The sequence below is a fragment of the Mauremys reevesii genome, unplaced genomic scaffold (genome assembly GCF_016161935.1).
Source record: "Mauremys reevesii isolate NIE-2019 unplaced genomic scaffold, ASM1616193v1 Contig4, whole genome shotgun sequence".
Lineage (NCBI taxonomy): Eukaryota > Metazoa > Chordata > Testudines > Geoemydidae > Mauremys > Mauremys reevesii.
This window is the reverse complement of record NW_024100851.1, coordinates 1,631,587-1,653,704: the sequence shown is the minus strand read 5'-3', so window position 1 is coordinate 1,653,704 and position 22,118 is coordinate 1,631,587. Positions and strand designations below refer to the sequence as shown.

At 56.5% G+C, this 22,118-nt stretch overlaps 1 non-coding gene across 1 annotated transcript; it reads left to right on the top strand.

The window, feature by feature from the left end:
- The first annotated feature begins 1,794 nt into the window (after positions 1 to 1,794).
- On the top strand, positions 1,795 to 1,876 carry TRNAS-UGA. The gene has a single exon. It is a non-coding gene; the product is annotated as a tRNA-Ser (tRNA).
- The last annotated feature ends 20,242 nt before the right edge of the window (positions 1,877 to 22,118 follow it).

The following is a 22,118-nucleotide window of genomic DNA, read 5'->3' as shown; positions in this document are numbered from 1 at the left end:
TCCCAGCACAGATCTGCTCTGGTTCTCCCTGGCTGGTGCAGCTCTGCTCCCCGGCTCTTCTCGGGCTCCTGCTCTCTCCTTAGCTCTGCCCCACTCTGGCCCGGGCAGTTCCAGCTTCCACGGAGGATGGGACCCCCTGGCCTGGTGACTCCCTCATTACACTGTCTGGCCTGTCAGTCCGGCTAACATGGAGCTTTGGCCTCTCCCCATTGCCCCTGGGGACTGTCAGTCTCAGGGTCCTGATTTCCCATTGGCCCTTCCCCCTTCTATTGGTGCTGGGAACTAGCCAACCAAACCCCCCCCCACACACACACACACTAAGTTTTAGTAAGGGGCCAACAGTCCCTTACACAAGCCAGACCCGTGAGGGTCACTGATGTGCAGAGAAGGAACTATGAGCTGGTCCCATGGTGTAAGGGGCAGCACTCAGGACTCTGAATCCTGCAATCTGAGTTCAAATCTCAGTGAGACCTTGTGGTGAAGCCCTGGAGCTCCCAGTAGTCAACTTTCCTGTCTCCAGCTGTGCAAGAGCCCATCTCCCCCCTCCAGCTGGGTGACTCACCCACTGGAGCCAGGTCTTGGGTTGTGATGGCTGCAATGGGTTGGGGATCTAGAACGTGTTACCCTGATGCCTGTGGTTTGACCAGGTGGTTGGGGTTCTTGCTGCTTCACATGAGTCCCACAAGTTTGGCCATTTCACTTGCAGCGACACGTTACCTCTTGCCTACATGGCATTTAAAGGAAGGAGGGCCAGGGCCAGGTTTTATAGTCAGGGAAAGGCAGGAGGGAGGCAGAGTCCCAGGCTGGAGCCCAACACGCTTCTCCTCTTCTGGGCACCTGGAGCAGAGGTGGCTGGTGCTGACAGCTCCAAGGGAAGGCTTAAAAGCCACAGAGCAGCCGAGGGCAGGGCAAGAGGAGGGCAGGACCATGCCTATGTGTGGCCAGCAGACAGCCACAAAGACACCCAGCCAGCCTGCTCCCTGCCCAGGGGCGGCTCCAGGCCCCAGCACGCCAAGCGCGTGCTTGGGGCGGAAAGCCACTGGGGGCACTCTGCTGGTCGCTGCAAGGGCAGCAGGCAGAGTTGCCTTCTGCGGCTTGCCTGCAGAGGGTCCGCTGGTCCTGCGACTTGGCAAGCGGCCGAAGGCAGCCTGCCTGCTATGCTTGGGGCGGCAAAATGCCTAGAGCCGCCCCTGTCCCTGCCTTGCCAAACCCCCACTGAAGATGTGCTTAATCCACTCAGTGTGGGGAGAGGATGTGTGGTTGGGGGGAGGAAAAGCCTTGGGCTGCACTGGGGGAGTGCAGAGCAGGGGTGACACCCTAAAAAGCTGCAGCAAAGGGATGGACAGGTGGGGTGCATGGATAGAAGAGGCAGTGAGCCTAAAATCTAAAAGGGGAGTGTGGGGTCTAGTAGTCAGAGCAGGGGAGGGGGGTTGGTGGTCAGAATTCCTGGGTTCTATCTCCAGCCCTGGGAGGGGAGTGGGGGCCAGTGGTTAGAATGTGTGTCAGGGGGAGAGCAAATATTGGGACAGTCCCGATAAAATCAAGACGTCTGGTCACCCTACGTCAGGCTTCAAGTTGAGAATCATTTCCCATTCCTGCTCTGTGGGACGGGAGACTTTTAAACGCGCTCTCTGTGCGACTGCACATGGCTAAGCAAAGAGAACAAACCCCCAATCCCCCCTGTGCTTTGGGGGCCAGGTTTGCTGTGGGAATTCTGTAGTTCACATGACTTCACACCTGGCCATTGGGATTCTTTACCAGTTTCTCTGGCATTGGGACAGTTTTGTGCTCACAGCTGTGATGACCGAGTGGTTAAGGCGTTGGAGTTGAAATCCAATAGGGTTCCCCTGCGCAGGTTCAAATCCTGCTCACAGCGAGGCCTGTGTTTTAGCCAGTCTCTCACCCGGGCAATACCTCTGTACAACCCCCTGAGACACTCTCAATTCTCTCCCCACCCCAAGAAAATCCTGTACTGCTCCTTTCATAGAGATCCCTGGGACACCCCCTCACACTGTGTCCCTGAGGGGTCAGGCAAACTCTCAGCCCCTGAAGCCTCTGCCACTCACCTGGTGCCCCATAGATCAGCCATAGCCCTGGTTCTGCTCCTCTCTCTAGAGTGTGAAAGGAGCCAAGTCAGTGACTCCCTGGGAGCTACGGGGCTGCAGAACCAACAGAGCAAAAATAGGTGCTCAGTGCCCACTGGCAGCCAGCTCCCCCGCCCCACTACAGGCCTTGCTGACAAGCTCCTCCTCTTCCCCTTCAGCGCCTCCCACTTGCCAGTGATCAGCTGTTCAGTGGGGTGCAGGAGGCGCTGGGCGGGGAGGGGGAGGAGCAGGGATGGGAAGAGGTTGGGGAGGGAGAGGAATGGGGCAGGAAGGGGCAGGGTGGGAATAGAGGGGACAGGGGAGGGAGCTTGGGGGAAGGGGTGGAGTGGGGACAGGGCAGAAAAGGGAGGATTTGTCCTGGGCCCTGCACCCCTCTAGGGCCGGCCCTGAAGGGAAGCACTGACTATCACAGTGACAATACAACTGACCAGCATTGCGGGGGAGGCTGAGGGAGATCCGCACTCAAGTGATGCCAGGGCGTTTCAGCAGGGCTCAGTGAGCTTTATGCTTCTCATGGAGGTGGATTACCAGGAGCGCTCCAGCTGCAGAGCCCAGGTGCTCCATGTGCCTTGCGAGTGTGGACACCTCAGGAGTTAGGACCCCTGGGGCTGCTTTAATGGGCTCTAACTTGCAAGTGTAGCCAAACCCCTAGACTATGTCACTTGTGTGACTTACTTGTGCTATTGTAATAAATACAATAGACGTGCAATGGTCAGAAATCGCACCAGCAGAAAAGTATATTGCAGGGAAACCATAAGGAAATTAAGAGTTTAAATTATCCTGCACATGTCCCACATCCCACTAAAATGAATCCAACCCACAGGGCACATGGGCAGAAGTATTGGTGTCAGGATGCTACATTGTTAGCACAGTAAATGAAGCTGCAAAATAAATGATGCTTAAATGACCTCACTCTATTTTTTACAATCCTGTGTTAAGAGGTAATAGATACAGATGGACACCAGGCAGGGTCGTTTGGAGGACGAAGACTTTATGCTTCCATCCCCCACCACTGTCAAGTTTGAGCCAATTAGGACAAGTCAGCAAATAAGAACAACCTCAGGTCTCAGTAACTGCTACAGGTAGCAAAGTCCTACAGGGAGCAGTTTCTGGCACTACACCTGCGCAGCTCTGCTCCCCGGCTCTTTTTGGGCTCCTGCTCTCTCCTTAGCTCTGCCCCACTCTGGCCCAGGCAGGTCCAGCTCCCATGGAGGATGGGACCCCCTGGCCTGGTGACTCCCTCATTACACTGCCTGGCCTGTCAGTGCAGCTAACTTGGAGCTTTGGCCTCTCCCCATTGCCCCTGGGGACTGTCAGTCTCAGGGTCCTGATTTCCCATTGGCCCTTCCCCCTTCTATTGGTGCTGGGAACTAGCCAACCAAAATCCCCACTAAGCTTTAATAAGGGGCCAACAGTCCCTTACTTGAGCAGGCCCCATAAGGGTCACTGATGGCCAGAGAAAACTGAATGAGCTGGTCCCATGGTGTAACAGGCAGCACTCAGGACTCTGAATCCTGCAATCTGAGTTCAAATCTCAGTGGGACCTTGTGGTAAAGCCCTGGAGCTCACACTGCTCCACTTCCCTGTCTCCAGCTCTGCAAAAGCCATTTTTTCCCCTCCTGCTGGATGGGTCAGGGCTCTAGAACTGACACCTGAGGGTTGGGATTCTCACGGCTTCACCTGGTGCCCACAAGTCTGGCACTTGCCACTGTGCTTTCCCTCTTGCCCACCTGGCGCTTGAAAGAAGCAGGGCCAGGGCCAGGCTTCATAGTCAGGGCTGGGCAGGCGGAAGCCCAGCACCTCTCCTCCTCTGGGCACCTAGAGCAGAGGCGGCTGGTGCTGACAGCTCCAAGGGAAGGCTTAAAAGCAGCGGAGGCCAGGGCAAGAGGAGGGGAGGACCATGTGTGGCCAGCAGACAGCCACAGGGCCAGCCTGCTCCCTGCTGTGCTGAAGGCCACCCACAGACCAGCATGCAGGGCGGCTGCTGATGCTCTGTGGCCAACATCAGAAGAGGGTAGGAAAGCAGGGCCAGCCCCCCTGGTGGGGCCTCTGACCGTTCCCACTCATGGTGCTGACTTTGGAAGTGGAGCCGCCCATTTTCTTTGGCAAGTCAGGAAGGGCAAAGGTGAGACTGGAAGCACCTGGGGCTCATGCCCCAGCCTTTGTGACACCCCTCCCCCAACTCCTTCCCGGGGCTCTAGCTGAAGCCGGAGCATTGGCCTGAGCGGCCAAGAAGAGGTTCCAGCCCTGAAGGGAGCAGGACTTGCAGCACAAAGTGAGCACAACCACGAGGGGACTTAAATCCTGAATCATCCGATCCACAGGGAGATGCCTTATCCTTTAGGCCACATGATGAGGGGGTCTAAACACTTCTTTGGAAAAGCCGGACACTGTGTTTCTCAGGTCATCTGCTGAGGGGGCCGAGACTCTCTGGGCACAAGAAGTTAAGTTCCCAGTGTCGGGGACTCGAACCCCAACAGCGAAGTTCGTTGTCTGACCGCAGAGTTACAGACAACACCAGCAAGGTCCAAAACAAAAGTTCTTTATTGACAAGTGCACGTATCAGCAAAGAACAGCTCGTATCCGAAAAGAACCAGCCCCCCCTTTACAGCTTAGTATTAGCTTATATAGACAGTTTTATTACGTCATAAATTATTCACTTCACACAACCCATATCCCACCCCCCTTTGGTTAGTAACAAACCCTAATAACAAAGCACATCTGTCTTTCTTTATAATGTAAGCAAGTTGTGATGCCCCAGCAACTTTCTTATCAGCATAGTTGCCAAGCACCAGACACTGGAAGACAGGAGTTAACGCAGCTGGTAACTTGAGGAATGCACCTCCCTTTCGTATCTCACTTTTTCCCAGGGCTTTATGAAACATGCTGACTTCAGTCAGATTGACATAACTGGTTTTTGTGCTACATCTTTATTCAGGCCTAACACCAGCGACATGTGAGACTTAACTGTATGGGGCCAGGTGCGGGGCTTTGGCAGGGAGGCTCGGTCATGGGGGATTGAGGTGCAGCGGATGGACCGGCTGTCTAGGCACAGAGATTTAGTCTCCCTGAGGAGGAGGAGGGGGAATCCTGCTGACAGGCAGTGGCTGTGCAGAAAAAGAGGAGGGGTTCCTGGGACTTTTTTTGCCTCTCTTTTGCCTGCCTGCTCACTCTTGCCTGCACACTGGGATAATCACTGTTGTGGTGAATGGGGAAGCTCTTTCCTAACAAGCCCAGGTAGCTCAGGTGGTAGAGCATGAGGCTCTTAATCTGAGGGTCCAGGGTTCAAGCCCCTGTCTGGGTGCTCAGCTTTTAAGTTGCCTTTTGTGCCAGGAGCCAAACTCTGTTCACAGCTACACAGGGATTCCCAGAAGCTGTGGCCATTTCCTGGAAAGGTTCCTTTCCTTAGCAAGCAGGAGAGAGGCTGCAGGTGCAGATAGCGCAGTCTCTGGCTGGCAGGAAGCGCTGTGGGGCCAGGTGCTGAGAAAGCCCAGAGGGGGAGCAGCAGAGATGAGGGGAAGAGAGACAGAGAAGCAATGAGAACAGAGCACAAGTGTACAGGGGGCATCTGGTCTGGCTATTGTGGCAAACTTCCCTGGTTTATACATGACCCTGGTGGAATTGGCCTGTGGAAGGATCTGAGTCCCCACCCCCTTACCCAGAGGCTGCCTGACCTCGAGGACTGTTAGGATACAGATATTCAGGCCAGTCTGCAAAGGCCTGTACTTTAAGAATTTAGGTGTATTTTGATCACTTAGCTAGTTATAAAGATATAAAAGAAAGAATAAAAAATCACTGTCTGTCTGTGTAATGGCCTTCTCTTACTGTGACAGTCTGAGGCCTGGTTCTTCGGCTAAGCAGCAAAGGCAGCCATAAGCTGGGAAGTGTCTGGTCACATTCACACATTCCCACCTAGTCACATTGAAATAAGGTGCTATTGGGCTGTGAGGAATACAATCCTGTCCTGATATTCCATCACCTCCAGAGAAAGGGAAACTTAGTTTGGTAGCATCCTGTCTGGCAAGAACTCACTTATCAATAGACGCAGCTGGAAAACCCTTATGTCTGTATAGATGTAGTTGTGGAATCCTCCCTTCTGTATTGTTTTGTATGTTTATTTGCATGGTCTCTGTCTGGTTCTGTGATTGTTTCTGTCTGCTGTATAATTCATTTTGTTGGGTGTAAACCAATGAAGGTGGTGGAATATAATTGGTTAGATAATCACGTTACAGTATATTAGGATTGGTTAGTTACATTTCAGTAAAATGATTGGCTAAGGAATAGCTAAGCAAAACTCAGGTTTTACTATATAGTCTGCAGTCAGTCAGGAAGGCGGGGGGGGGGGAAATGGGAACAGGGACTGGGGATGGGGGAATTGGGATCATGTTTTGCTACAGGGGGAAATGGGAACAGGGGATGGGAACAGAAACAGGGACACAGACAAGGCTCTGTGGTGTCAGAGCTGGGAAGGGGGACACTAAGGAAGGAAACTGGAATCATGCTTGCTGGACGTTCGCCCCCAATAAACATCGAATTGTTTGCGCCTTTGGACTTTGGGTATTGCTGCTCTCTGGTCATGCGAGAAGGACCAGGGAAGTAAGAGGGTGAAGGAATAAGCCCTCTAACACTGTCATTTGTTGCTCTAGGCTCCACATGTACGTGCACATTCACATCCCACTCCTGACACAATCACTGTCTTCTGTCTGACAAAATAGCCTAATTTCAACCTCTCCTGTAACATTACACCACCAACTATTCAGCATTTGTATGAGAGAAGTTGGAGGGAATTCAAACATCTTCAAATGGCAAAACTTCCCCCCCGGCCTGGTCACTGAATCCTATGGTGAGAAACTTTCTGTGCATTTCAGGTTCTTGTATTGTTGGATGGGGCCTGAGGTGCTGAAAGGGAAATGTCCATGGAAAACTTGGACATCACTGTTGTCCAAAAAAAGGCAGGTGTTAGACACAATTGCTTCTCGTATTCCCGGGGAATCCGAGTCTAGCTGAAGAATTTCTGTCTATCCTAGAGAGAATCATTCCATAGTAAATACAAATGAAATGAGATCTTCAGGTCGAGTCAGCGCCTTTTAAAAATATTTACTGAGCAAAAAGCCATTCTTTGCCTTGTTGATAAGGACAAGAAGCCCTCTTTGCCTTTCCATTTCAAATGCGAAATGAATGGAGATTTTCATTGAAAAACTTCCGGTTTTTAGGGGGAATTGAACCCAGGCCATGGCTGTTAAAACAACAGAACCTACTGCTTAAAGCACTAGGGAAGGTTGTTTTTTTCTGACAGCCAGTGTTGTTTTTCTCAGCCTCCTACTTCACCAATGTCAGACTCTGAGTGCAGTTAAGCTCTGGAATAGGCTCCCAAAGGCGTCTGTGGTGTCTCTGTCCTCAGAGGTTTTTAAGAACAGGTTGAACAAACCTCTGTCGAGGATACTCTGCATATACTTGGTCCCATAGACAACCTGCTCTGGCTCTATCTGCTACCTTCATCGTGTTTGGATGTAAAGGTGGGAAATGATGGGGAAACTGGCCCCTCTTTCAAGTTTAAATGTTGTAACTTCTACATCTAGACCGGGGTGGCCAACCTGAGCCAATGTAACTGCCAAACGTGCACCTTTGTATGCAACTGCTGAGTCAGTTGTGAACCTTGCTACCATTATCATTATCCCTTTGAAATAATGATGGTGATGGACACTTGGCTCTATATCCCAGAGTGCCCTGGACGTCTACAGGCTGCATTAGCCAATCCAACCATTCGGCACTTGCAGATGAGCACCTCTGTATTGTGCCTGAGTCTTGTACAGCTATGAAAGGATGGTAGATGCCGATATTTTCCCGTCTTTTTAACCAGCACTAATACCCAGCCAAGCCAGGGCTGGGAAGAGAGAGAGCAGCAGGTTTCCCCTATTGTGGCCGTCTCGATTTTTCTTTACTAGCTTCACCTCTGCACCAACTTATACTTTTCCTATGTGAGCCTGGCTAGCTCAGTTGGCAGAGCATCAGACTTTTAATCTGAGGGTCCAGGGTTCAAGTCCCTGGTGAGATGGAAAAACTTCTTACTGTGAGTATAAAAATCTGTCTTTCTGGAGTCTTGTTCAGTGTTACTCTTTCTCTCCAGGATTTTGCCTTTCCTAAGAAGGGCCTTTCTGTGGGGGGGATTGAAGGAGCAACTCCTTGACATCCCCTCTGTCCATGCAGGCTGGAGGAATAGAGTCCTCTGGCCATATAGCATGTTCCTCCCCTGCAGACACAAACACACAGAATATTCATAAGGAATTAGAATTAGAATCCACCACTTTCCTTGGGAGCTTGTTCCTGTCGTGAATCATCCTCGCAGTTAAATATTTGTGCCTTAGTAGTAATATGAATTTGTCTCTATTCACCTTCCAGCCATTGGGTCTTGTTATGCCTTTCTCTGCTCGATTAAAGAGCCCTTTCATACTCAATATTTTCTCTCCATTAAGGCCCTTCAACACTTCAATGAAATCACCTTTCAATCTTCTTTTGATAAGCTAAACAGGTTGAGCTCGTTCAATAGCAAAGAGCCACCAAATGTTCTGAGGGCTGGAGAAAAATGTCTTCTAGGGAAAGTGGTGGATTCTCCATCTCTTGATATCATTTAATGAAGACTAGACGCCTTTCTGGAATGTGTTTGCCCCCAAAGTAGCTATTGTGTCATACAGGAGGCCTGTGATATGCAGGGGGTCAGATTAGATGCTCTAATGGTCTCTTCTGGCCATAAAGTCAACTAATTTCTGAAAAATGGAGTGTAGCATTGGGAGCAGAGTCTGATGTTTTCCTGTCTAGCCGGCTTGCTTCCTAGAACGAATGCTCCTTGAGTGGGTGATCCACAGGGAGTAGCTCAAACCTCCAAAGTGCCTGGGCAGGGGCAGGACATTAGCACAGCAAGGGAGGGGTGTGGCAGTGACATCACAAAGGCTTTTTGCAGGACCTCAGACTATTGGTCCAAGGTGGTGGGGAGGTGGTGACCTCACAGAGAGATGCTGACATCAACCAGGCAGGACAGGGGCGAGGGGCCAGGGAAACCTCAGAGACCCTGTGGCTTTGCTTCAGCAAGTCTCCTTCTCCAGGTCTCTCTTTGAGGACTGAGAGAGTATTCGAGTTCAGGTACGTGAGCGCCAGGAGGAACCTCTTTCGAGTTTTCTCCTTCCCTTTTAGTGATTTTACTAGTAAACAGAAGTCCCTGTTTAGAAGGTAAGAGCCTCCTCGAGGTTTGAAACCTGTTCAGTCTGATCCATCTGGTGACCATTGAATTCTAGGCATGGAAAACACGAGCTTAAGGAGGCAGAATTTTATTGCGCACTTGGGATTTTGTCCCTTAGAATCACTGGGGTCATTAGGGTTTGTCCTTTTGGTTTCACCTTTTCCTCCATCCATCCCTTCCCCCCAGTGATGAGCTGCCAAAATCTTAACAACCAGTTCCCTATAAAAAGTTCTGATTTAAGGGAGGTAGTGGGGGAGGGGCAGCTTGCCCCCTCAGCAGCCCTAGAGCTTGCAGCCCCCTCCCCCCTTACCTTGCCGGCAGCTCAAAGCAGCAGGACAACTCCGGAGCTCAGCTGAGCTGCCCAGCTGATGCCGGCAGCTGGCCACGCTGCAGCTGGGGGGAAACGGAGGAAGGGCCAGAGGAGCCTCAGCCTCCCAAGCTGGGAATCCTGGTAGCAACAGGATGGTCCGGCCCGCGGACTGGAGTTCTTTGCCCACCCCCTGGCCCTTTAACAGCCGGTTCTCCACGGAGGTCTAATTTTAGTAACCGGTTCTTGAGAACCTGTGGGAACCGGGTCCAGCTCACCACTGCTTCCCCCTTTCTCTGTCTCTTGCTTCTTTTGTCCTTTCACCTGTTCCCCTCCCAACACCAGGAGGGAGAGTGAGTGAGTGTGTGTGTGTGTGTGTGTGTGTGTGTGTTTTGCAGGGGAGTGCTCTGCAGCTCCCACTGTGGGAGGTCCACCAAAAATGTGGGGCTGAAATAGTGCTCGGGCAGTGATCCCCACCGGTGACCTGGGCCATCCTTTGGGCTCTCTGGTGAGAACCCTCAGCCTCCCGTCCTCAGTCTCTACCCTGATTCAGCTCCTTGTTGTTCTTTTTTAAGATCAAGGAAATAAGTCATAACCTGTTATATGTTTGACAATTTTTGCTGCTTCTCTGCATTAATGGTCTCTGAGCAGTTCATGATTCTCTCTAACATTGCAGTTCTCCTCAAATACTTGCTGAATAATTACTGTGAACTGTTGTTAGTCTGGAGCTCATCTGAGAGCACTTTATTCAGGTCATTCAATGTGTGAAATTCAAGATCTGATGGTTAGTTTCAAGATCAGGGCTCTTGGGTCCTATTCCCAACTCTGCCACTGGCTGGCTGTGTGACCTAAGACAAGTCAATTCCCCTTTCTCAGCCTTAGCTTCTCCCTCTTTCCAGTAGGGATAATAATGATCCGCTCCTACCTACCTCACGGTGAGTGGAGGATGGGGATCCATCGGAGAGTGTCACTAGGAGTATCAGAGGGGTAGCCATGTTAGTCTGGATCTGTAAAAGCAGCAAAGAGTCCTGTGGCACCTTATAGACTAACAGACATATTGGAACATGAGCTACTGCACATGGCTAAGCAAAGAGAACAAACCCCAAATCCCCCCTGTGCTTTGAGAGCCAGGTTTGTGGTGGGAATTCTGTAGTTCAGATGATTTCATGCCTGGGCATTGGGATTCTTTACCAGTTTCTCTGGCATTGGGGCAATTTTGTGCTCACAGCTGTGATGGCTGAGTGGTTAAGGGGTTGGGGTTGAAGCCCAATAGGGTTCCTCTGTGCAGGTTTGAATCCTGCTCACAGTGAGGCCTGGGTTTTAGCCAGTCTCTCACTGGGGAACCTCTGTACAACCCCTTGAGACACTCTCAATTCTCTCCCCACCCCCAAGTAAATCCTGTTCTGCTCCTTTCATAGAGATCCCTGGGACACCACCTCACACTGTGTCCCTGGTGAGTCAGGCAAACTCTCAGCCCCTGAAGCCTCTGCCACTCACCTGGTGCCCCATAGATCAGCCATAGCCCTGGTTCAGCTCCTCTCTCTAGAGTGTGAAAGGAGCCAAGTCAGCGACTCCATGGGAGCTATGGGGCTGCAGAAACAACAGAGAAAAAATAGGTGCTCAGCGCCCACTGGCAGCCAGCTCCCCCTGTCCCACTACAAGCCTTGCCGACAAGCTCCTCCTCTTCCCCTTCAGCACCTCCCACCTGCCAGTGATCAGCTGTTCAGTGGGGTGCAGGAGGCGTTGGGCAGGGAGGGGGACAAGCAGGGACGGGATGAGGTGGGGGAGGGAGTGGAATGGGGCAGGAAGGTTGTTATATCCTTGGGGGCAGTCGGTTTAGGAAGAAATCACTTGAGGCCTTAGAGCAGACAGCTAACCAAACTACCATTTTATTTACAGATACAGAGCTCACCCAACTGGCTGACGCAAGCCGGGCTATCCCCTAATAATCTAGCTCAGTTGCCATAGGAACCAAAAACCATGACAACCAAATACACAACAAAGGTGAAGGCCGGGAAGAGATGGGACAGCGGTGGCGGCTTGGGGGAAGGGGTGGAGTGGGTGGTACAGAAAGGGGGGGGGGATTTGTCCTGGGCCCTGCACCCCTCTAGGGCCGGCCCTGAAGGGAAGCACCGACTCTCACAGTGACAATACAACTGACCAGCATTGCGGGGGAGGCTGAGGGAGATCTGCACTCACCAGGTCTCTTCTCTCCCCCACGGTGAGCCAGACACTGCTCTCTCCTGGCTCTCACTCTAGCAGCTGGACGCCAAGGAGCCATTTCCCCACAGGAAGTGCATCGAGTGCCCCTGTGGTGCTGGGGGGCTGGCGCTGTTGCTGCCTGTGGGGCTGGCAGGGGGGCTGATGTCCGCACAGACTCTCAGCTGCCGAGTCAGAGTGCCAAGTGGTTGGGGGGCGCCGCACACTCAGAGGAGGCGGGGGAGTGGAGGTGAGCTGGGGCAGGGAGCTGGGAGGTGCGGGGGGGAGGGCTGCCCACACCAGGGAAGGGGGGGCGTGCAGGTCCCCCGCGCCCTGACCCCGCTCACCTCTGCTCCGTCTTCTCCCCTGAGCACACAGCCCCCCGCTCTAATTCTCCTCCCCTCCCAGGCTTGCCGCACTAAACAGCTGATTGGCACCACAAGCCTGGGAGGCGGGAGAAGTGGAGCGGCGCCGGCGAGCTCAGGGGAGAAGGCAGAGTGGAGGTGAGCTGGGGTGGGAGCTGCTGCGGGGCTGCCCGGCTCTTCCCCATGGCCCCGCCCCTGCTCTGCCCCAGGCCCTGCCCCCTCCACCCCTGCACTCACTGCATGGTAAGTGGAGTGACCCAGCCCCAGCCTGGTCCACGCCCCTGGCTCCCAGCCACACTGCCAGCTAGTGCTGTGGGGCGGTTCCCCCCCCCCAAGTTTGGGAGCCAGGGGAGCAGAGCAGGCTGGGGCCCCAGGTCTCCGTGGGGGGAAGCAGAGGGGGGCTGGTCCCAGGCCTCCATGGGGGACGGGGGCTGGCTACTTCCTGCAGGAAGTGGAGTGACCCAGCCCCAGCCTGCTCTTCTACCCTTGCTTCCAGGCTTGTGTTGGAGTGGGCTGGATTTGTGCGGGTGTTTGTGTATATTAGCACACGTGTGTGTGTGTGTGTGTGTGTGTGTGGCTGGATTCATGCATATGTTTGCAATTGTGTGTGTGTGCATGCTCTGCTGCCCTCTGCCAGCGCGACAACTGTTTCTCTGTAGGTCACAGCCCCCATACCGTCGACCCCGATAGTGATTTCCCCATCTTACAAGGGCTGGCTGGCCCGACCCTTCTCCCCGCTGCAGAGTGTGGTGAGGGCTGCAGCTCACCCCCAGTGCCAAGATGTGGGGTGCTGGGCTCCAATGCACCTGGAGAGCAGCTCAGGTGAGGAAGGGCAGGGCATGTGGTGTTCGTTGTGCGTTGCCTGGTGCTGGGCCGTTGCAGAATCCCCAGTCATGCCGCACAGTGCAACCCGAGAGGGGGCAGGGGGCCAAGCAGATGATCCAACACGAGGGGATCATTCTCATTGGTAGCAGTCCAGTGGCAGTGAGTTCCACAGGCCTTGGCACATGCTGTGTGGGGCAGGAGGTCTTTGTATTTGGAGTAGTGGGAGTGAACTGTGTGCAGTTGTGTCTCTGAGCAAGTTTGTGAATTTTGTGGTGTGTGTGGGGGTGTGATTGTGACTGTGGCTGGGGGGGGTGATTGTTTCTTTGGGGGTTGGGCTAGCATGTCCCTCTGAGTGTATTGTGTGTGAGTGTTCCTGGGATTGTGTGAGTCCCTTTGTGTGTGTGTCACTTGCTGGGATACAAGGCAGGTGAGGTGCTGTTACTGGACCAGCTTTGGAGCCACACAGGGTCTTCTTCATGCAGGGGAAAGGTGCTCAAAACATCACAGTTCAATAGAAGGTGGAACGCTCTGCTCCGAACACCAGACATTCCCCTACTTCCTGGAATGGGGGGGCCTGTCCCCATTGTCCTGTAAACAGCCCCAACATGTAACCCAGAGGTGGCTCCATCTTAGCACCAAGACACCAATGGTCACTGCTCCAGAGGAGATGGTACATACAGGCCACTGCCCTACGTGGCCCCACACGTTACTGCCCCAAGAGGTGAGGTACACACAGGCTACTACTCAAACTGGGCACCTGGGGTCACTGCAGCAATGGTTGGGGGGATACATGCAGGGCACTGCCGCACATGGCCACCAGGGGGCACTGCAGCAATGGTGGTGGTGGTGTGGGGGGATGATAAACAGGCCACTGCCTGAAGTGGCCACTACCACAATGGTGTGGGGAGAGGGGGAGGGAGATACCAATAGGGCACTGCCACACCAGGGCACCACGGGGAGGTCACTGCTCCAATTAGTAGAGATACACATCGGGTAGTGCCCCAACTGGGGGCCCTACCCAAGAGAGAGAGGGGGCTGGGGAGAGAAGAGGAAATCAAAGGCCACTGACTCACTTAGCCACCAGGGGTCACTACCTAAATAGGGGAGACAAACACACACAGGGCACTGCTCCACCTGACCAGCAGGGGTCACTGCCCCAATAGGGGGATATACAGAGGGTATTGCCCCACGGGAATGCCAGGGATCAGTGCCTGCCATATCTGGCACAGGGGTAGAGGGGATAGGGTGACCAGATGTCCCAATTTTATAGGGACAGCCCAATATTCGGGGTTTTTTCTTATGTAGGTGCCTATTACCTTCCACCCCATCCCGATTCTTCATACTTTCTATCTGGTCACCCAGGGCTGGGTGGGAGAGGGAGGCGGCTACACACAGGGCACTGCCATACTTGGCCACCAGTGCACATCCCTAGTGGGGGAGTGACACACACCAGGACCAGGGCTCACTGCCACAAAGGGGTTGGAAGATACCCAGGGCACTGCCTGACACGGCCACCCAGGCACCCTGCCACCTTGGGGGAGGTGAAGAACACACCTCAGGCACTGACTTCTCTGGCTACCAGTGCTCACTGGCCCAAAGCAGGGGTTGGGGGGAGTAAATACACACAAGGGACTGCCCCACCTGGGCAACACGAGTCACCGAGATGAGAGTGGGATACGCAGAGGGCACTGCCCCAATGGCTGATATACATACAGGGCCCTGCCTCACCTACCCACCAGCGCTCACAGGCACAATGGCAATGGTGGGGTCACATAGGCAACTGCCCTCAGTGGCCACCAGGGGTCGCTGCAGCAATGCTAGGGGGGATACAAGCCAGGCATTGCTGCCCCTTGCCACCAGGAGTCACTGCTCCTAGAAGAAGGCACCTACGGGACACTCCCGTGCCTGGCCAGCAGGGGTCACTATCACAGGGGAGGGGCTATGGGGAAGCAGAGAAAGAGCAACTAACTGCAGTGGGGAAAATCGTCATCTACCGGGGAGAAAGAACGGACTCCGCTAGGACATCACAGCAACTCCGGCCAGGCTGGATACCAGCAATTCGGGGCTGGGGCAGCTCCAGCTAGAGGCTGGGCGGAGGCAGGTGACCTCGGTCTCTGTGCTGAGCAGGCTGCTTTGGCAGCGAGGAGGGACAGGGAACCCCCCGGCCAGGGTCTTGCTGCCCAAGGAGGGGGAGATCTGTGGCAGTTTTGGAGTAGCTGGTTCAGCAGCCGTGAGCCGCACGCTTGTCCCTGCCTGAGCTCTCCAGGAGCACATAACACACAGGTGCGCACTGGATGTAGGCACCAGTGTAACGACAGAGCCAGACTCTGCTGAGTGCTGCCTGCGAGAGACAGGGGCAGAGTCAGACGGGCAGATGGGGGCAGGAGATGACAGGGCCAGCGGCCATGAGCTGAACCCATCACAAGTCCAGCCTGTGACGTCACCATCCGTCCCTGCAGCTCTCCATCTGTCCCGCTGTCCGTCCAACTCTCAACCCCCATCCGTCCCCAATGTATGCCACACACCCCCCTTCACCCATCTGCCTCACACACTCATCTATTTCCTCATGCATCCTGCTGTCCCTCTGATTGGCCCTGCAGTGCCCAGCACAAGGAGGCATAGTGGACCCTGAGTGAGGCTTTTGGGTGATGCAGTGATGGAGCTAGCGGGTGATAAGGAGGGTTCTGGGAATCTCTAATCCCAGCCCCACTTCTCCTGTGCCCAAAGCCATGACCAAGAGCCCACCCCTCTCAGTCTCAGACCCCACAGCCCCAAAGACATGACTGGCCACTCATGCTGTGACCCAGTTACAGCAATGAGGTCTCCCTGAAGATAGGGGGTGGGAGGAGCAACCCCCTTATCCTGGCAGGCAGGACACATCCTTCCCAGTAAGGCAGAGACCTTGCCCGTGGGCAGATAGACCCAGCTGAGCCCATAGGGGACTGGGGGAGGTGGAGCAGAGGAAGAGGATGAAGGCAACTGAACATGAGAGTTGTCCATGAAAGGAGAGAGAGAGTTTGAGTGTAAGTTGGCCAACACAGAGAGAGAAACCTCGGAGAAAGAAAGAAACTCAGAACAGGGAGTCACCCTCATGGATCCAACTTTCTGCTAGGGGGCACACACCACTCCTGGCCAGAGAGATGATCAGCCCCCACAAATGGCAACATCATCTCCCTTGAAGCCACAGCTAGTCCACAAACCCACACCCAGGTAACGGGACATCCCTGCCTGGAGCCAGGGGGGCTGTGACCAGAGCCCTCCCCAAACCAGACATTTCTCTCACCGACAGAGACAGCTACTCTCATCCCAGCTGGGCAGGTCTTGCCTGACATCAACAGGATTCACCCTGTCACTGCTCTCGCTCACTTTCCATCTCACCTCGGGGCTGGACTCCGTCCCCGCGACTTCTTTTCCCTTGGTATGAAACACAACACAAGAGGAAAAGAAAAAGCAATGGTGGCGAGACTCCTCTTCTCGCTACTCCCACAGCCCAGGGCTCCGGCTTCAGCCCTCCTCCCATTCTGCCATCACAGCTACAATTAGAAATCTGAGCCCTGGGCTCACACCTGGTTGTCTCCCTAATCCTTGGCGCTGTCCAGCATGTCTCCCTCCACAGAAGTCACCTGGCCTCGTCTTAGACTCCATCTTCATATTGCTCTTCTCCTTCCCAGAGCTCCTGCTCTGCCCCTCAGGCCTGTCTGTGCTCAGCTCTGCAGGCAGAGGGGAAGGGGCATGATGGGAACACACACGCCCCATTCCAGACGCCACGCAGCATCCACAGGGCTACCAAAGCACGTCACCTTCGGCCAAAAACCACCCCCCACCCCGAGGGAGCAAAGCCTTGGTGAGCTCGGCACACACAAGCCAGGAAATGATTAACACCCACCCCCAGCCCAGCCAAAGTGGGAGCTTCCCCCACTTCCCGGCCACAGGCCCACGGGGCTCATGGATGGAGGAGTTTGGGGGGCTGTGGGGGCCCCTGAAGGACTAGCTCAGCATGTGAATGAGTGACTGGGATGTATGTGGGGGCCGGATGTGGGTTGGGGTGCCCAGGAGGACCCAAGGGAAGGGACTAGGGGGATTAGGGATAGAGGAGTGTGGGGTTACCAAGGTGCATTGTGGGAATGTGGGATTTAGAGAGCCCAGAGTGGATGGGTGGGGGCGGGTTGGAGGACCCCCCAGTGGCTGAAAAGGGGAACCCGGCAGGTTGGGGGGTAGCAGAGATTGGAGATGAGGAACCTCACACCCTGGGGATGGACTGGGGCAGTGGGGGGGATGGGAAAGTGGGGCCCAGCAATGGAGAAATGGGTTGGAATCAATTAGGGGCAGGGCACTGAGGACGGGGAGGGGCAGGAGGAAGGGGGGATGGGGTGCTAAGGACAGGGGGGAGGAGGAGGAGAAGGTCATCGGGGTGGGGCGAGAGGAGGAGGTCGGCGTCGGGGCACTGAGGATGGGGAGGAGGAGAAGGAGGAGGGCAGCGAAGGGAATGGCCAGGCAGAGTGTACAGGGTGCGGGAGGGGCCGCTGGGGGCTGAGGGATCCCCACAGATGGGGGTGGGGCTGGCGAGAGGGTCACAACAGAAGGGGAGACACGGGGGCTGTCGGGGCCCTACAGAGGGGAGGAGGGTAGGAGTGCTGAGGATGGGGATGGCGGGAGGAGGAGGAAGGGGGCAGGGTGCTGAGGATGGGGAGGAGAAGGAGATCAGCGGTGGGGCGGGAGGAGGAGGTCGGGCGCTGAGGGGAGGAGGCGGGGGCAGGGTGCTGAGGACAGGGATGGAGGGAGGAGAAGGAGGGCGGGGGTGCTGGGGGAGGGGAGGAGGATGTTGGGGGTGGGGCGGGAGGAGGGTGGGGTGCTGCGGGGAGGGGAGGGTGCTGAGGACGGGGATGGGGAGGAGAAAGGGGGTGGGGCGCTGAGGACAGGGAGGCGGGGGCAGGGTGCTGAGGATGGGGAGGAGAAGGAGGGTGGAGTGCTGGGGGAGGGGAGGGGGTTGCTGAGGACGGGGAGGAGGAGGAGGAAGGGGTCGGGGGTGGGGTGGGAGGAGGAGGTCGGGCGCTGAGGACGGGGAGGGGGAGGAGGGGGCGAAGGGAAAGGCCGGGCAGAGCGGACAGGGTGGGGAGGGGACACCGGGGCGGGGCTGCCAGGAGGGTCACAGCGGGGGACACTGCGGGGCAGGTTGGGGGCTGAGGGGCCCCGTGGCCCAAGGCTGCCGCTTGTGGGGCTGCTCCCAGGCAGCTCAGCCCCCCCCCCGCTGCCCCCCAGGCCCAGCTGGGGGGGGTGAAGCCCTTTCACTCCGCGCTGCCTCTGCCCTGCGCCCCCCCAGCTCGGATCCCACGCGGGATACGAAGCCCAACGGCCGCAGCGCGCGCCGCGGGGTGGGGGGCAGCGCAACCTCGGGAACCGGGGCCTCCCCCCACGCGCCGAGTCTCTGTCCAGCGCTCTCTCCGCCAATCAGGGAGCGGGGAGGGGCGCGGCGAAGTGGCGCGTTACGGCCCCGCCTCCAATAGAGACCGCGTGTGAGAGAGAGAGAGAGAACTACGCTTCCCAGAGTGCACCGGGAGGGGGCGTTGTCTGAGCAACCTGCGCGTCACTTCCGCTCTGAGACGAGCCAGGAACTACAACTCCCAGCCTGCCCCGGGGCGCCTCCGTCCTCTCCAGCCCAGGTGAGGGCGGGTCCCTGGGTCAACCTGACACCTCCCCCCCAACGCAACTCATCATCCCCGCCCCGCCCCCAGGGAGCCCCGGCCCCGCCCCGCCCCCCGGTGCAGGGTGTGACGCTGCCCCGCGCAGGAACGTGCTTCGCCGCTTCGCCCCTTTCACCCCCCGGCACAAAGCAGCGGGGGCGGGAGCGCGCAGGGGGCGGCTCCGCCGTCGAACGCCTCCCCGCGGGCGGGCCGGGTCTGGCTCTGTGCGGGGCTGGATCCCGTGTCCGCCCCGCGGATGTTCCCGGCGCCCTTGTAACCCCCGGCTGGGTGTGAGCGGGTCCGGTGGGTCCGCTGGCCCAGGCACCGCCGCGTGTCACCCCGACTCCCGCTGCCCCGGCCCCGCCCCTCCCGGGGAGCCCGGCTCAAACACCCGCTGCAGGGACAGCGTCACCCCCACCCTGAATGAGTCCTGCTCCTTCCCCGAGTCCCCCCGCCCCCCGGTCGCTGCCCACCCCCGTGTGGGGGCACCAGCGCTGTGCCGGGTCGTGATGGGAAATTGTCCAAGCTGGCCCAGGAGAGACGTGTGTGTCCCTCCTGCCCCCTGCTGGTGGGGCTGAGCCCCGGTGTGTGTGTGTGTGTGTGCATCTTTGACACTGTATCAGTGTGTTGCTGGTGTTAGGCCTGAATGAAAATATAGCAGACAAAACAGTTATGCTAACCTGACTGAAATCAGGCTAGCAAAGGTTTTTGGTAATCCCAGAGTGGAAAAGTATTGAAAAGCAGCATTGTTTAACAGAGCCCTGGAAAACGTGAGACAAGCCTGAGATAAATCAGGGATTGCATGGCTGGCATGCCATTAGCTGTGCTAAGGACAGTGTTTGAAGAGCTGATAAGGAACTCTAGCATCCCACGGTTCAGATTCTAACTTTTGGTTGAGTTATAGGTTTGTTTAAAAACTCCCCTGTATTTCTAACTTTTGGGTGTTGTTAAGATATAATTAATAATCTAAAGTTGTAGACATAAAGTCTAGGCATGTGTATATTAAAAGTGTCTAGTTTTAAGTTGTTAAACAAAGGGGGGTGGGTTTTGCTCAAGTGAGTGATGTATGACGTAATAAAACTGTCTATATAGGCTAATGCTAAGCTGTAAAAAAGGCCTGGTTCTCACTGGAGACGAACGGCCTTTTGTTGATGCGTGCACTTGTCAATAAAAGGCTTTTGAACGGACCTTGCTGGTGTTGACTGTCTCTCTAGCTGAACAGACAACGAATTTCGCTGTCGGGGTTAAAGTCCCCAACACTGGGCTAACCAGTAGGAGATGGCTTTGCAGGATTTTGTATCCTGCAGCAAGTGACACACACACACACACTCTCACAAAGGGACTCACACAATCCCAAGAACACACACACAACACACCCAGAGGGACATGCGAGCCCAACCCCCAAAGAGAGAAACAATCACACCCCCAGCCACACTCACAATCACACACACACACCATAATATTCACAATCGTGCTCAGAGACACAACCGCACACAGTTCACTCCCACTGCTCCAAATACAAAGACCTCCTGCCCCACACAGCATGTGCCAAGGCCTGTGGAACTCACTGCCACTGGACGGCTACCAATGAGAATGATCCCCTCCTGCTGGATTATCTGCTTGGCCCCCCACTCCCTCTCGGGGTGCGCTGTGCGGCGTGGGTGGGGATTGTGCAATGGCCTCGCACCAGGCAACGCAGAACAGACACCACAGGCCCTGCCCAGCCTCACCTGAGCTGCTCTCCAGGTGCATTGAAGCCCAGTGCCCTGCACCTTGGCACTCCTGCCCCACAGGGAGTGAGCTGCAGCCCCACCACACTCTGCAGAGGGGAGACAGGTCAGGCCAGCCAGCCCTTGTAACATGGGGAAATCACCATCAGGGTCGACGGTATGGGGGCTGTGACATATGGAGAAATGGTTGTCGCGCTGGCAGAGGGCAGCAGAGCACACACACACAATTGCAAACATACACGAACACATGCATGAATCCAGCCACACACACACAATTGCTAATGTACACAAACACCTGCACAAATCCAGCCAACACCAACACAAGCCTGGGAGCCAGGGGAGCAGAGCAGGCTGGGGCCGGGTAACTCCACTTCCTGCAGGAAGTAGCCAGTCCCCCATGTCTCACGATGGCCTGGGACCAGCCCCCTTCCGCTTCCCCCCATGGAGGCCTGGGGCACCAGCCTGCTCCGCTCCCCTGGCTCCCAAACTTGGAGGGGGGAACCGCCCCACAGCACTAGCTGGCGGTGTGGCTGGGAGCCAGGGGAGTGGACAGGGGTGAGCTGCAGACGGTTCACAACGGTTCGCGCGAACCGTTTGCTAAAATTAGACGCCGGACAGAGAACCGGATGCTAAAGTTCTCTGTCCGGCGTCTAATTTTAGCAAACGGTTCGCGGGAACCGCTGCAATTCTGCCTCCACCTCCTGCCATGAAGCTCCTCCTTGCTTCTCCTCCCACAGCTTCCCGCGAATCAGCTGTTCGCGCGGGAAGCCTGGGAGGGCTGAGAAGCAGGCAGGCTTCCCCGGCCCAGGAAGACGACCCTAAGGTAGGAAACTAGGGGGGCGTGTGCCCCGGCCGGTCCCTGGCCGCGGCCCGTCCCCGCCTCCCCGGCCGCGACCCTGCCCGGCCCCGCGTCCCCAACTCCCCCCGAACCCCTCCCCGGCCACCCAGCTCCGGCCGCACCCCCCCGGCCCTGCCGTGCCCCCACCTACCGTCCCCGGGTCCCCGCCCGACCCTCCCTGGCCGTGTGTCCCCCCCCTGCGTTCCCGGCCGCGACCCTGCCCGGCCCGGCCCCGGGTCCCCGCCCGACCCTCACCGACCTCCTGGCCGCGTCTCCCCGCGTCCCCGGCCGCGACCCCGCCCGGCCACCCCCCCCCCCGGGTCCCCGCCCGCCCCTCCCCGGCCGCATCCCCCCCCCCCGCGGCCCTGCCCGGCCCCCCGGGTCCCCGCCCGACCCTCACTGGCTGCAGCACGGCCCCGCGTCCCCGTGCCAATCAGCTGTTTAGTGCAGCAAGCCTGGGAGGGGAGGGGAGGAGAATCAGAGCGGGGGCGGCGTGCTCAGGGGAGAAGACGGAGCAGAGGTGAGCTGGGACAGGGAGCGGTTCACCTGCCCACACACCCCCCCCCCCGTTACTTGCTGCGGGCAGCCCTCCCCCCGCACCTCCCAGCCCCCTGCCCCAGCTCACCTCCATTCCCCCGCCCCCCCCTGAGTGCGCTTTATGGTGCCCCCAACCACTGGGCACCCTGGGTGGCCGACTAGTTTGCCTAGTGGTTGCACCGGCCCTGGCCACTGCCTGTCAGCAGGATTCCCCCTCCTCCTCCTCAGTGAGACTAAATCTCCTCACCTAGACAGCCGGTCCGTCCGCTGCACCCCAATCCCCCATGCCTGAGCCTC